At 44.0% G+C, this 15,477-nt stretch overlaps 1 protein-coding gene across 2 annotated transcripts in view; it reads left to right on the forward strand.

Annotated features, from left to right (window-relative positions):
* Abhd6 (abhydrolase domain containing 6, acylglycerol lipase) overlaps positions 1-15,477 on the forward strand; it is a 50,190-nt gene that overhangs the window by 6,155 nt on the left and 28,558 nt on the right. The window contains exon 2 of one of the 2 annotated variants that reach the window (XM_051206677.1): positions 7,252-7,312. The exons of the other annotated variant lie outside the window; for it this stretch is intronic. The gene's annotated coding sequence lies outside the window, so the exon portion shown is untranslated. The remainder of the gene's footprint in view (positions 1-7,251; positions 7,313-15,477) is intronic. 2 annotated transcript variants of the gene reach the window in all.

The raw sequence follows: 15,477 nt of genomic DNA on the forward strand, positions 1-15,477 counted from the left end.
TTAGCTGTATAGCAACAGCCTTTGCCCGAGAGTTTTCCAGAAGCTTTGGCTATTGGCCAAGGTGGTTTGCTTTGTCATGTACCCAGGTTAAGAGTCCAGGGCCACCCACTTGAGGACTGGATGGTAAGTTAACCCTGAGTCGAGGACAGCAGCACAGACCCTCTTTGTATAGATTAAGCAGTTGGACAGTTCCTGAGCAGAGCAGAGCAGAGCGTGGCAGAGGTAAAGATGTGGTGTTTGGCAGGGTTACCTCACTGCTGGCCCAGCAGGCTGGTCTTCCCTGCAGGGCAGAGTGATTTCAGTATCTGCCTGTCAGTCTTCTGAACTTTTTCTTACATCATGTCATCCCCACACTAAGGTTCTGAGAGGTGAAGTTCAAAGCCCAAGAGATTTGAACCCAGGTTACTGAAGTGAAAACCTGAGCTCTTAGGGAGCGTATGCAGACAGGGAGTACAGTGCTGATAGGCACGGCCTGTAGGTGAGGCAGGGCTTAGAAGGCAAGAAGGACCAAATGTGCCAAAGTGGTGTTATATTAATTACGATTTATTAAAGCTTGCCTGAGGATTCAGAAAGCAAAGCCAGCCTCAAGCTATAGAGAGATCAGGTAGTGTTGGTACACCTTTAATCCCAGGACTCAGGACTAAGAGGTAGATGGAGCTCTATCAATTCAAGGCCACACTGACTACACGAAATTGATCCAGCTCACACAAAGGTGATCTTAGCACCTGGGATCACAGGCCTTAATCCCAGCATTAGGGCGGTGGGGACAGGAACAGGGTCTTCAGTAGTCAGGACCAGGCACAGAGTCTCTAGCTATGTTGAGGAGAGCATAGCAGTCTGAGTGAATCTGAGGAGCAGTGAAGTTGGGAGCAGTTTGAGGATCTCCCCTTTGGTCTGAACTGAGGTAGAGGTAAGAGCTAGTACCTGGCTGCTTTGTTTTTCTTTTCTTCAGCTTGGAGCTTCTACCCCAATATCTGTCTCTGGGTCTTTTATTTATCATGCTACATCAATGCCCTAGAGGTGTAGAAGGATCTGGTATGCCCAAGGCTTGTGGAATAGTCTGTGGAAAATGTTGCTGGACAGGTGGTGAATGATAAAAGAAAATGGTTCCTCAGAGATGACCAGGCACAAGCTCTTAGTCGCCTTGCACCTGATGCTGAAGACTCTTGTGAACTGAGGAGCAGAAGAAAGCAGTGTGACCCTCTGGGTCTCAGCTGCCTCTCTGACCTGCAACCTCTAGCAGACTGTCCTGACAGGAATGTTCATTGTGTTGGTAGTCACACCTCAGAGGAATGGAGTAAGAGTACACTGGCTAGGCAATGCTATGGACTCATGACTCCTCCACGAGAGACAATGTGGTGGCTGCAGGGGCTTCTTTCTTCTCTGTCTGAGAATTGGTTGTATTTTGCCTTTCTAGTATACTGTTTGGAATTTACCAAGTATCCACCAAGGACATGGCACAGTGAGTCTTAAGTGTTTATAAAAAGTCAAAGGCACGATCTAGCTCATTCAAAAGTTTTGGGGGAGTTGAACTGGGAGTGCATAAGAAACCCTAGCTGAGGATCTAACTTCCTTGTTCTACCAGAAAGAGCCACAGAGGAGATGGGATGTGTAACAGCTGCCTTATGTTACGAGATGTTTTCCTGCCAGCCTGGTCCCAGAGCCATATCAGCCCCAAATAGCACACAGAGACACTGTATTAGTTATAAAGCTGTTGGCCTGTTACTAGCATTTCTTATTGGCTAGCTCTGTCTTAAATATTAACCCATTTCTATTAATCTAAGTGTTTCCACATGGTCTTATCTTACCAGAGAGAGGATCCGGACCACTTCTCTCAAGTCCCTACCTCTTGAATCCTCCTACTACATCTCCCAGAATCCTCCTTGTCTCCTAGTCCCACCTGTCTTGCCTTCCTATTTTTCAACAGTGCTTTATTCATTAACCAATAAGAGTAACATATTTACAGAATGACATCTCCCATCAGCCCTATAGTAGAGAGATGGTCCAGTGGAGAAGAGAAAGGCAGTCTAGTGCAGTCCCAGAGGGCCAGGCCATTAATTGGTCTCATATCTAAATCAGCCAAAGGGCCCAGCTTGGAGATGGGAGGTAGAAAGTTCTCATACCAAGAAAATCCTCATTAATGAATTCATGATCATACAATACTACTTCTCATTCTATCACATCTGCTGCTGCTTCCCACTGACAGGCAAGCTCAAGGAGCACCCATGATTTGTTCTGTCTTTTATGCCATAGATTTTTGTAATTGTGGAACAGATGGAGGACTGTGCAATCACCACTCTTAACAGAGAAGCAGGATTTCATGAAATCAAGACAAGTGGTGTTTGAGAGCCTCCTGGCTGATGTGTTGAGACGGGCAGGAGCTGATGTTTTTAGATGTGTCAGTAGTTAAAGACAAGGGATAAGCACCTCTTCAGGGGACAGGGACCCTTAAGAAATGAAACTGAGATACTATTGCAAAAAAAAAAAAAAACCAAAAAACAAAAAAACAAAACAACCCCCCCCCAAAAAAAACACCCAAACAAACAAAAAGCCCTTCTGATAGTACCGTGGTAACCTGAAATTATCTGGGTAGAACCTTCATGCTACTAACACTGTTCTATCCTTTGTTCTAGGAATTAGCACAGGGTTGTAATTAAACACAAAATTTGTTTAGTGTTTGTTACTTTGTTTGTGTATTTGTTTTAGACAGGGTCTCAGGTATCCCAGGCTAGCCTTAAACTTACTATGTGCCTGAGATGACCTTGCTCTTCCTACCCTCCTGGCTGTGATTACAGGTGGGTACTGTGTTACCTACTTTATATAGTGCAGAAGATGGAACCCAAGGCTTTGTGCATGATGAGCTACATTGTAGCCCCTTACTTATATAAACGTTGTAAGTTTACTATGAAAGAGTGTACAGGTTCCCAGCGGCAAACTCCTTCATGCATTCCAATTTTTTAATTAGCATACAAAGTAACAGGGTTCTTTGGCATTTTCAAACATACTTTTTTTTTTTTTTTTTGGATTGATTTCCCTCTCTCTTTCTCTCTCCCTTTTCCCTCCCTCCCCCGCTCCCTCTCCCTCTCCCTCTCTCTCTTGTCTCTCTCTCCCTCCCAGCTAGTACCCTTTTGCCTCCAGTATTTGAATTGCATGTGTTCTGTTACTGTCTCCTGCCCTTTCCTGTATACCTCTTTTTCCTCCCTCATGGCTACCTTTATAGTTTTCATAGCCTGTTCCCACTCTCATTCCCTAATAGATACACATATATAAGAACTGGAAGCTAGGGTCTGCATATGAGAGACTCTGTCATCTGAGGTATTTGTCTTTCTGAACCTAGTTCTTAATGTAGTGTTTTCTACCAACTATGCAATTTTGAGTATAGTTCTATCTTTTTTCTTTTCTTTCTTCTCCTCCTTCCTCTTCCCCCTCCTCTTTCTCTGTCTCTTTCTTTGACAGAGATCTCTTTGTACAGCCCAGACTGTCCTTGAATATGATCCTCCTGCTTTAGCCTCCTGAGTGCTGTGGGATTCCAGGCAAGTACCACCAGGTCTAGCTTTTACATCCCCTTTCTTGTGTTCATTGTTTTTATATTACTGAGACTTCTGGGGAGGAAATTTGGGCTAGAAAGAGAGTAGGGACCCACTCACCACAGTCCAGCTAGACTTTATGCTCTTCAAATCTTGCTGCTGTTTGTTTTGATAGTACCTTTTCTGTGTGAAGCTGGCTTTGTTCCCATAATCAGAAATACTTTTGACTCGCCATATCCCCTTTGCTGAAGACAAACCTCTTTAAGCTCCCAGCTCTTTGAGAGCAAGTTTGGGCAACAGGAGAATGTTTTTGGGGTGCTCATTTCCATTCTAGGCCTCTACTATAGCATACATGGGGCTATTTTGATTCCCTTTTAGTTCAGTGGAGAATACTTGCCAATATGATGCTCTCTCTGGCACTCTACCGTGAGGGAAAATGAAAGCTTACAGTGTGATTTCCAGTCTCTGGAGCTGAGGGGCCACATGAGGAGCTGGTGAAGTGGCTTTGGGCTTCTATTTTAAACAAATAGAGACTAGTCTGGATTTCAGTGTTGTCTTATTTCAGACATTTCCAGGAGGTGATTATCTTAGACTATATCAGCTCATATCTTGGCTCAAGAGTCTGATGTTTCTCACACGCTGGGCCTTGCTTGCCAGGACATGAGCTGTGTATCTCGTGGCCTTGCTTCTCAGACAGTAAGAGCTTTGAAAGCTGTGCCACAGATACACAAGTCCCCATCTAGCTAAGTTCCTGGTTAATTTTTCTAATTGCTCCTGCCTTTGCTAGTCAAATCTCCAGGATTGGGTGGCAAGACTTTCTGTTTCTCTCTGGTCCTCTGCCTATGGTCACAGCCCAGCAGGCTGAGCTATCTTGTCCACAGTATCACTAAGGTGGCAGGGGGAACAACTGTGTTTCAACTGGTTCTTGAACAAGAACCACCAGGAAAATCAGTCACTGGTGCTTTGTGAACTTTCTCATCAGCCCCTTCTGAACCACAGTGGAGGCAGGAAGTCATAGCTTAACCATGGATGTGTGTTTGCAGGGTGGAAAGTCCTTATCGGTATCTATCTTAGAGTACTGGACCTCGAACTTAAAGACTAAAGTTCTTGCTGGTGTGTACTTAACCTCTGCACTGTCACATAGGTTAGAAGTGTGCCCTGCCCCACACTCTGAATATTATCTATGTAAGCATTCACGTTATATGCCTAATGTACAAAGGTAGACTTTCATCCTAACAGTACTTGAATTTGTATTTCATCACTCATAAGGTTTGGTTGCTCTCTTTCATTGGTCATTAAGCCAATAGAACATTTAGTGATAATGAAAATATTCTGTATTTTCACCATCCATTCAGTATGATAGTCACAAGCCACATCTGTGTGTGGCTGTTGTGTACATATGACACATGGCTGATGTAGCCAAGGAACCAAATTTTAATCTCTCTCTCTCTCTCTCTCTCTCTCTCTCAATCTCTCTGTGTGTGTATGTGTGTGTGTGTGTGTGTGTGTGTGTTTGCGTGTGTGTAGGCCAGATCAATGTCAGGTATATTTCTCTATCCCTTCCATCTGCCTAGCACTAAGTTTGGAAGAGTGTGCTTCCACGCCTAGCTTTTCGCACAGGTGCTAGAGATCCAAATCAGGTATTCATATTTGTTTTGAACTTACTACACATAACTAGTAAGTAGCTACAGAAGCAGGCAGTGCAGGGTAGCGCCTTGCATTTGTGTAGCTTATATTGTATTTGTAATGAAATGGGGGGAAAGACTTCATACAGGTACTTGGTGGCAGTTCAAAAGTCGCAAGAGACTACCCATTAGAAATCTTGCTTTCGGGGGCTGGAGAGATGGCTCAGCAGTTAAGAGTACTGACTGCTCTTCTACAGGACCCAGGCTCAATTCCCTGCACCCACATGGCCCCTCACAACTGTTTGTAATTCCAGGGATTCCAATACCCTTACAGACACACATGAAACAAAACACCAATGCACATAAAAATAAAAGAAAAAAATCATTTTTTTCCACTGTCATCTCTACTCCCAACCCCCTACTTTCTCCTCCCAGAGCCAGCTGTTATTTTCAGAACCATTTTATACATATGAAAGCATATTATGTTTCTCTCTCATTCTCTTTTCAATTCAGAAGTCTTATGTACTATTTTGGTTTGCTTCTTTAATTACTTTTTTTTTTTTTTTTAAGACGGAGTTGTTGTATACTAGCCTTGAATTCCCAGTCCTCCTGCTTTAACTTTCTTCTTCCTTTTTCATTTTTATTTATTTTGTTTTTTTGAGACAGAGTCTCTTGATATAGCCCTGGCTGTCCTGGAACTTGCTCTTTAGAGCAGGCTGGCCTTGAACTCAGAAATTCAACTGCCTCTACCTCTTGAGTACTGAGATTAAAGTCATGCACTACCTCCATCTGGCTGTAATCTTTTTAAAAGCTATGCCAGCACTTTTTCACCAGATCCCATGAAAGTAGGTGTATGAATTGCTTCCAGTCTCTTGTTATAGTATGTTGTAATAAATAACCTTGTATCAAGATTTTATATATACTTGATAGAAAATAAGGGTGAACTTCCAAAACAAAACGGATGTTGCCAAGTCAAGGGAAGGCACATCTTGCATTGCCACAAATTTTGACAAGCTGCTGTCCGTGGGGTTTGTTGATATGTGTGTAAACCAGTCCAGGCTATGTTTTACATATCCACACCACATAGTCTGTGGCTCCGTGGGTTTTTACTGACTGATTTTGAAATGATGGGTGAGACTTAGTTTACCAGTGTCTTAGTGTAAGTGAGGCCGAGCATATTTTGTGGGTTTAAGGGCTGTTTCTGCTTTCTTCCTGGAGAGTTATCCAGGCCAATTTCCACTTTCCTATTTGTTGTTCTTGGTCTGGGGCGGGGGACGGGGGTGGGGGGGTTGGGTGGGTGGGGATTTTATGTTCTAAGGAAGTTGTCTGTTACGTGATATCTGTGGGCAAGTTTTGATATGAGATCTCTTTCAAGTGGACTTCAAAAGCAATTTAAGCAATCAGTTTATTTTTGTTTTGCTATGGGTTCTGGATTTATGTTTCTTAGAATGGCCTTCCCCATGGAGAAGTTTTCAGATTTGTGATTTCTTCTAGACCTTTCTGATTCTGCTTTGCATGCTTAATGCTAACTTGCCTAGAATAGTTCTGGGTCGAGTGGCCTAACTTTTCCCTCCCAACTCCTCGCACTTTGCTATGGTGTTTTTGCCAGCCGCCTTCTGTTCTCCCAACCCTGTTTTTGAGCATTCAGCCCCTGCTCACCGGCCCCTCCTTTACCTCTTAGTTATTTTTCTTTTTTTATTCCTTCCCAAATGTAGCATTTAGGTAAGCCCCAGTCGAGGTGAGGAAGAAGAATCTAGATCTTTATTTGAAGTTCTTTGTTAAGCTTTGTGCCCCAAGCATACCTGCTTCCCTCTGTTTGACCTCCCCTGCTAGGGGCAGCCAATCCATGCTTGACCTATCACCTGCTTTCACCTTAGACCTTTTAGCCCTCCCAGGGCCTGACTAGATGCCCTGCCCTCTGTGCACGTTTGCCTAGTTGGGAGGTGGCCTGAGCTAGAGGTGGATTATAAAGCCACGGGAAATGCACATTTTCTGCGTGCAGAAAGAACCCTGTGCTCCACTACAACCAGACCTGGCTAGCTGCCAACACATTCCTTATATGATTTAATGCTTTGTCATTTTATTTCTTGTGATTACAGAATCTCATTTTCAGCTCCTGCCAAAGCCGGTAACGTTGCGAAAGAGTCTGCTCTTTGAAGAGTAAGTGTGAATTTTTAATATGTTAGATTATCTAAAAGAGGAGCAGGTTTCCTGAGACTGGGGAATCTCTAGGTCAGTGTGTATGGTGGGGAGGAATTAGTACTTGGGGCAGGGGTCTTCAAAAGTACAATATACAGTCCAAAAGCCCCTAGGGTTTTCTGAGATCGTCTAGGAGCAGGGCTCTGATATAAATGCTATTTAGAATGCAAGGCCTCAGAGGAATGACAGTGCTCTGCTGGGGAATGTGTCACTGGAACCAGCCCTAGAGGCAGGGAGGAGTGAGTTTATCAGTTAGCTATAGGACAGCAGGACTAGAAGGGGACAGAGCAGGAGGCAATGTGGGCAGGGATGGGGCAGGAAGCTAGTTTACTGGGGTGTGAGAGTCATCACTGGGAAGTTGAGCTGGGATCATATGTGGGGGCTCTCATTTCATCTGGTGGGTGTTTGACCAGTGTAGCCCAATCCTTGCTTTGAACTGAGGCGAGTCCTCCTGGAGCTGGTGCTGGAAGGATGGTTGATGTGTCAGAACAGCGTTTACAGAAAGGGAGCCAAGAGAAACAAGGGCCTGGCTCTAGTGTACAGCCAAGGCGGCAAGTCTGACTGATTGGCAGGCAGTTCTACAACCGATGTGAGTTGCTCTTCCTATTAATATGTCCACTAAATACTGAATCAAACTGGCCTAATTGATTATTTGCAAGAGATTGTGCCAGTGTGACTCCCAGTGCTGTGTGGTCCTGTAGGGGTGTGACTCCCAGTGCTGTGTGGTCCTGTAGGGGTGTGACTCCCGATGCAATGAGGTTCTGTATGGGTGTGACTCCCGATGCTGTGAGGTTCTGTAGGGGTGTGACACACAGCTATGTGGTCCAGTGTGGGTGAGACTTCCCCTGCCGTGTGGTTCTGTATCTACATGTGGCTGTTGAGTACTTGAAAAGCAGCTATTGTAATTAAGAAGTGTACTTTGAATTTTACTAAATTAGGAAATTATTTAAATTTATGGCACTGAACATTGAACTTAGGAATTCATATGTACTAGGTAAGCATTCTGTCACAGAACTGTATCTCCAGAAGTTAATTAAACAGCAGTTTTCATAAACTTAGACAGTTGACCTGAGTGCTAATATCTTTTCTCCATTATGTACCTGGTGCATTGAACAAGTGAATGGAAGGTATATTGACATTTAAGGGGCTGTTATTGTGCTAGATGGACCTTGGTGGGTGGGTTGGGTTCAAAGAGCCCCCCACATCAGGTGAGAGACAAATACACCATGCAGGCAGTTTTATTGGGGGAAGGGGAGAGAGAGAGGGAGAGGAAGAGGGAGAATCAGGAAAAGAATCTGCCTCTTCAGAGGAACAGCAGGTGGAACTGTCTCTTCAAGGGACCTTTTGTGCCTGTGTACAAAGCCGGGTACTGCTTCCCCTGTGGGGGTGATGCACTCTACCAGGTCCCCAAGGGGCAGGGCCATATGTACCTGGATGATAACATTCCTCCTTTCTTTCTTTATTAAAAAAGGCGAGGAGTTAGGTGTGACAGGTTAAGGAAATGAAGACACCGAGTTCTTGAGTCTGCTTCCTGCTGACCTAGAGGAGCACTGACCATTTTTGGGGGATCTGAGAAAGCTGGGCACTGGTCACATCTTGGGGTAGATGGTTTGTTTCATTGCTGTCCAGGCTATGTGAAACTGTCCTGTCTGGTGTCTTTTGGATCTGGGAAGATGCCATCAGAGCAGAGGACAAGGTTAAGTTTAGGGGAAATTTTTTCCTTAGGCTCTGGTAATTAGGGAGGAGGATAGCAAGACCAGGGAAGGGTGGGGATGGTACTTATTGAAGTGAATCCAACCTGTTCGGGTGGATCCAAGCTGACTTGAATTCTTTGAGTTTGTGAAAACATAAGTTTTAGACACATTAGCATTTTTACTATTTGTAATTGAAAATTTGCTACATCCCAATAAGCTTCTTCGCCGATGCAGCAATCCACATAAGACCAAATCAAACCGAATCAGAGCCCATGTTTAATGGAAAGGGAGACAGGAAAAACCATGAGCGGGGCAGCGGGGCGGTTTAAATACCCTGTGGGAGTAGTCTCTGGAGGAGGGACCTTCATTTGGCAGGCTTTCTAAGATGCAGCAGGGTTTGGAGGGAGATGGGGGAGGGGAGCTTGGCGGAACTTCCATAACATCCCAGACTTTTTTTTTTTTTTTTTTTGTAGGAAGATTATTTATTTGTTGGTTTAATTTAGAAACAATCTTATTTTATATATCAATCCCAGTACCCTCTCCCTCCTATACTCCCCACCAACCCCTCCATCCCACCCCCATTCCACTCCCCAGGGAGAGTGAGACCTTCCGTGGGGGAATCTTCAGAGTCTGTGGCATCATTTGGGGGAGGACCCAGGCTCTCCTCTGTGTATCTGGGCTGAGAGAGTATCCCTCTATGTGTAATGGGCTCCCAAAGTCATTTGTGCACTAGGGATAAAAAACTGGTTCCACTGCCAGAGGCCCCATAAACTGCTCAGGCATCCGAACTGACACCCACATGCAGTGACCTCGGTTCGGTCCAGTGCTGGTTCCCCAGCTTTATGACTGGGGTCCCTGTGCTGTCACTTGCTCAGGCCAACTGTCTCTGTGGGTTTCCTCAGCATGGTCTTGACCCCTTTGCTCATCCCTCCTCCCTCTCTACAACTGGATTCCAGGGGTTCAGCTCAGTGTTTAGCTGTGGGTGTCTGCTTCTTTTTCCATCAGCTACTGGATGAAGGCTCTAGGGTGGCATATAAGGTAGTCATCAATCTCATCACAGGGGAAGGGCATTTAAGGTAGTCTCTCCACTATTGCTCAGATTGTTAGTTGGGGTCATCCTTGAGGATCTCTGGACATTTCCCTAGTGCCAGGTTTCTCTTTAAACCTATAATGGCTCCCTCTATTAAGATTTCTCTTTTCTTGCTCTCCTCCATTCTCCTCCTCAGTCTTCCTGCTCCCCCATGTCCTCCTCTCCCCTCCTCTTCTCCCCTTCTCTTTTTCTTCCCTCCCTACCCTCCCCACATGCTCCCAGTTTTCTCAGGAGCTCTTGTCCCTTTCTCCTTCTCCCAGGGATCGTATATATCTCCCTTAGGGTCCTCCTCGTTTCTTAGTTTTTCTGGTGGTGTGGATTGTAGGCTGGTTATCCTTTGCTCTATGTCTAAAATCCATATATGAGTGGGTACATACCATGCTTGTCTTTCTGTGACTGGGTTACCTCACTTGGATGGTTTCTTCTAGTTCTAGCCATTTGCCTGCTAATTTCATGATTCCATTGTTTTTTTCCGCGGAGTAGTACTCCATTGTGTAAACGTATCACATCTTCTCCATCCCTTCTTTGAGGGGTATCTAGGCTGCTTCCAGGTTCTGGCTATTACAAACAACACTGCTATGAACATAGTTGAACAGATGTCCTTGTTGTATGAATGTGCATCCCTTGGGTATATGCCCAAGAGTGGAATTGCTTGATATTGAGGTAGACTGATTCCCATTTTCCTGAGAAACTGCCGTACTGATTTCCAAAGTGGCCACAGAAGTTTGCACTCCCACCAGCAGTGGAGGAGTGTTCCTCCTTCTCCACATCACTCCAGCATAAACTGTCATTGGTGTTTTTGATTTTAGCCATTCTGACAGTAGTAAGATGGTATCTCCGAGTTGTTTTGATTTGTGTTTCCTTGATGGCTAAGGATGCTGAGCAATTTCTTAAGTGTCTTTCAACCATTTTAGATTCTTCTATTGAGAATTCTCTATTTAGTTCTGTACCCCCACTTTTTAATTAGATTATTTGGTGTTTTGGTGACTTGCTTCTTGAGTTCTTTGTATACTTTTGAAATCAGCCCTCATCCCAGGCTCTTTGGGTATATGGATGTCAGAGGCTGGGGTTAAGCTTCCACCAGAACAGTAATCTGTATTGAAATTTATATTTTAGAAACAGCAGTATACTTATGCCAGAAATGATTTTGGTCGAAAGCATTAACCCACTTTCTTCTACACCAAAGATTGTGACAGATGTTTTTAGCACAATGAAAGGCATCTTTTAAGTTTATAGTTAGGAAACAACCAAAGGGAATTTAAGATCTTGATCTTGTAGCTGTGATCTTATAGTGGTATCGTATGATGTTTACAGTACTCTGTCAGAGTTGAATTAATCGTTTATCAGAACTCCATCAATTACTTTTAAGACTATGAAGTTTTGGAGTCTTAATATAACAGTAGCATAATGAAAGAGAGAAATCTGGAACATATTTCATTATTTTAAACATCTCAAATCACTTTCTCTTTATTAGCAAGTTAGACCTTCGTAACTTGCATTTACACAACGTAGTTTACTTTCTTAGACGCTGAAACATTCTTCAGATCCTCACATCTTAAGCTTTGCACCTTAAAACACCTTCTAAAAGTTTCTTTAAACAAAGGAACAGTAAGAAGTTATACTGAAATCTGTTTTGTGAGTCTACTGCTTTTCTGAGGTAAACTGTGTCTAGACTTAGTGTTAACTCCAGGAGAGTGAGGCCTGTGACCTGAACTTTACACAGAGAACTGAGAAGGCAGCTGAAGCCTTGGTTGCTGCTTTTAAGTGGCAAGTCTACTCGTCATCAACAGCATCAGAGTTCTTGAGAAGTATAACATTTTATCTGAATTAATGATTAAAAATGGCAGAGATGTACTTGCTTGGCCTCCTAGACAGCTACCCCAGGTCCTCCATAGTTGTTGAGGGTAGAGGTCCAGGGCAACACTCATCTTCTGGCTGGCAAAGGTAGGCCCATAAGGCCCCGGAAGATCCCACAGGCTTCTTGGGCAGCCTGAGGCTGTCGATTCCCCAGTGTCCTGTTGTCAGTGGTCTGCAGTGGGTCTGTGCAGCAGTTGAGGTGAAAGGCGGGTTGCTCAGTGGCTAGTGCTGCCCTTTATGAAGCAAGTTCCAGGTGGAGGTTCTTCTGTGTCCATCTATCTTTGGAGGAGATAGGGGAGCTGTCTGGAGCTGGCATGTCTATTATGAAAAGCTTCTTAAACATTTTAAATGCCCTATTCTGCAGATCTCTGAGCCTTTGAGGACTGCCTGTCTGTTGAGTATATCTGAGTAGTTACTTATAGGGGAGTAGGTAAGCTTTATTCCTGTAGTTAATTACATTACATCAGTCCTTAGCATGACTACAATGACATTAGTGCAGGATCTGCCTGGAGAACTGGATCCAAGCTGAGAGGTTGTGGAGGGATGTTTTACCCAGAGTCCTCCGACTTGACTGGTTTTTAACTTAGAGTTCAGGTCATGCTACTTACCAACTGGGGGACATTGGGAGGATGTTTCCCATCGCATCATGTTATAAGAGAGAAAATGGGAAGATGGGTGTTAATCACTGCACAAGACTGGCACAGGGGAGTTATTGGTGCATGGAGACTGTTCTTACATCTGACTGTGTTGGTGATGGCTACAGTTGTTATTTTTTGTTATAAAAGGCATTAATGTTTTGGACAGACCAAGACTTTAGTTTGGCAAATTTGATTGACTATAGATGGATATCAGGGTGTCCAACCTTTTGACATTGTGATGATGCTGTTACTACAAATGTGTGACCATAGCAGAAAATATCCTGGGATTCACTCGGCAGACTGGACATGCCTAGAAGGCAGAGTCGATGAAAGTGCTTCTATATTCTGTTTGTTCTTATACTTTGCTTTATACCCTGAAGAGTAATGTGTCATCACTTAAGATTCTCAGCATTAATCAGGAGCATTAAAAAGTTATGAAATGAGCCGGGTGGTGGTGGCGGCGGCGGCGGCGGCGGCATACGCCTTTAATCCCGGTACTCGGGAAGCAGAGGCTGGTGGATTTCTGTGAGTTCGAGACCAGCCTGGTCTACAAGAGCTAGTTCCAGGACAGCCTTCAAAGTCACAGAGAAACCCTGTCTGGAAAAACAAACAAACAAAAGAAAAAAGAGTTCTGAAATGGCATGCCTGACTTCTAATCCCAGACTCACTTGATTTCCCTCATGCAGGGTTTATCTGGATCTACTGACCTATCTCTATCCAGTTCCTCTCCGTTCTTATTTATAATGCTAAAGACTCTGAACATACAGCTGCAAATGCTGAGTAGCAAGCTCTGTTCTGGGCTCTTCTCTATATGATATTGAGTGACTCCCCTTGCTGAAAGAATGGCCAGATCTTCCTTCTTCTCTACATCTGTCTTGTTGTTTTTTGTTTGTTTGTTTGCTGGCTTGTTTTGTACAGACAATACATTCCTTACTTGCTGATTGTATTGAGTGCCAGCAAAAACATGAAGGTATATACTGAGGCAGAGCTGCAACCAGTTCCTGTCCTGATGCTACCTCCCTTCACCTTGTTTGCAGGGCTCCTGGGGCCTCTACTTTAGACTGTAGATTAGTGAAAAGGTAAACCAAAAGGTTAAAGCATTACCCAATATCAAGAGCTTGTCAAGGTGCCATTTTAGCTTCTGTGGAACTGTAATAGGAGATGAGATTTATAGAAGGGCTAGCTAGGTCTTTTGCATTGATTATCCATCATAATTGTAGATATGTTAAGTCACCAGATTAGGAAAGGGCAAAAGAGATGAGGAGAGGAGGGTCTCACTGCAAAACATGTAGAGAAGCCAGTGGCTGGAATGTCCCTAAGTCTAGTGTCCCTTGGTCTTTGACTGTGCCTTGCATGCAGCAACTCACATACCATATTCTCAGAGTCACACCTCACCCACTTAGCATTTTCTTTTGTTTTCTTGCAGCATTGTAGACCAAGCCCTGGGACTTAATGCATGCTAGACTAGCACACTGCCACTGGCTGCATCCAGGGCTCTAGTGTTTTCCCTTAAATTAGTATCATTTACTTAAATTTATTCTTGAAATTTAGAAACATCCCCTAGAACAATGAAAACTATCATTAAGAATCAGTGAGTGGGTAAAGGTGCTTACTGCCACACCTGAGTTTGAGCACCAGAGCCCACACAGTAAGAACAGAACTGACTCCTGCAAGTTGTCTTCTGACCTTTACATGTATGTTGTGGCATGTCCCTGCCTCGTGACACACTCAAATGCACTTGCACACACAATCTGTTAAAATAAATGATGGGAACAGTGTTACTGATTAGCTAAATACTTCCAGGAGTTCCTGGGAGCAGGTATTATGTCTTCAGAGTTGCTCCCTGGCCTTGACAGGACTTGAACAGCAGAGATAAGTTTCTTAGTGAGTGTTGGCATTAACCAAAGCCCTGTGCCCTGAAGCCTGACTTAATATTCTCCCATTCCTAAGCCACCAAACACTGTCCTTTGTGAATCTCCAGGCAACACCCTTACGTGGTTTTCTGATTTTTGGTAATTAATAGTTCCTTGTTCTCAGAGTTTTGGTTTTTCTATCTCTAGCCTACTCCCAGACACAATGAATGTGCACCAGTAGGGTAGGGGAACCACCTGCCAGAGGAAAGGGAGGAGAGTCCCTTATAGGTGAAGGAAAGTGCAGAGCTGTGAAGAATTGTCCTCCCTCTGTCTAAATAGACAGTGTGTCAACCCTTTAATGTAATTCCTCATGTTGTGGTGACCCCCAACCATGAAATTATTCCATCCCTATTTCAGAACTATAATTTTGCTGCTGTTATGAATCATAATGTAAGTTTCTGATATGCAAGATATTTGATAAGTGACCTCTGTGGAAGGGTTGTTTGACCGCTAAAGGGTTCACAACCCACAGGTTGAAGATCACTGGTGTAAAACATGGCAGTTAGAAAACATAGCTTTCTCAGTTAGGTCAAGTGTGTAGGTTGTCCAGGGGAAGCCTTAACCTTGTTAAAGTGATCCTGCTGCACAAAAGTTCCTTCTGCTCAGAAGATGAATTCTGGTAGAACTTTCCTCCAAAGTGTGGTATCTTCAGCAGTCACAGGCGGAGGAAGGGTTTTTTTCTCTTTACTTGCCTACCATCTCCAGTGCCAGAACTCATGATGTCCATGACCTTGGGCATAAAATGTCCTAAGTCCTAGACTGATGGAACATTGGGTAATTAACTTCCCAGCTCAGGAGTCTGAGTCACAGTGGCTCTCTGCAGTTTTTAAGGACATCCTGGGGGTACAGAAGAGTCATATTGAAGCTGGATTCTTATATCCCTCAGCTCATGTGACGCCCACAACCCCGGCCTGCAGATTTAGACATGTCTATC

This window comes from Phodopus roborovskii, unplaced genomic scaffold (assembly GCF_943737965.1).
Source record: "Phodopus roborovskii unplaced genomic scaffold, PHOROB, whole genome shotgun sequence".
Taxonomy (NCBI): Eukaryota; Metazoa; Chordata; class Mammalia; order Rodentia; family Cricetidae; genus Phodopus; species Phodopus roborovskii.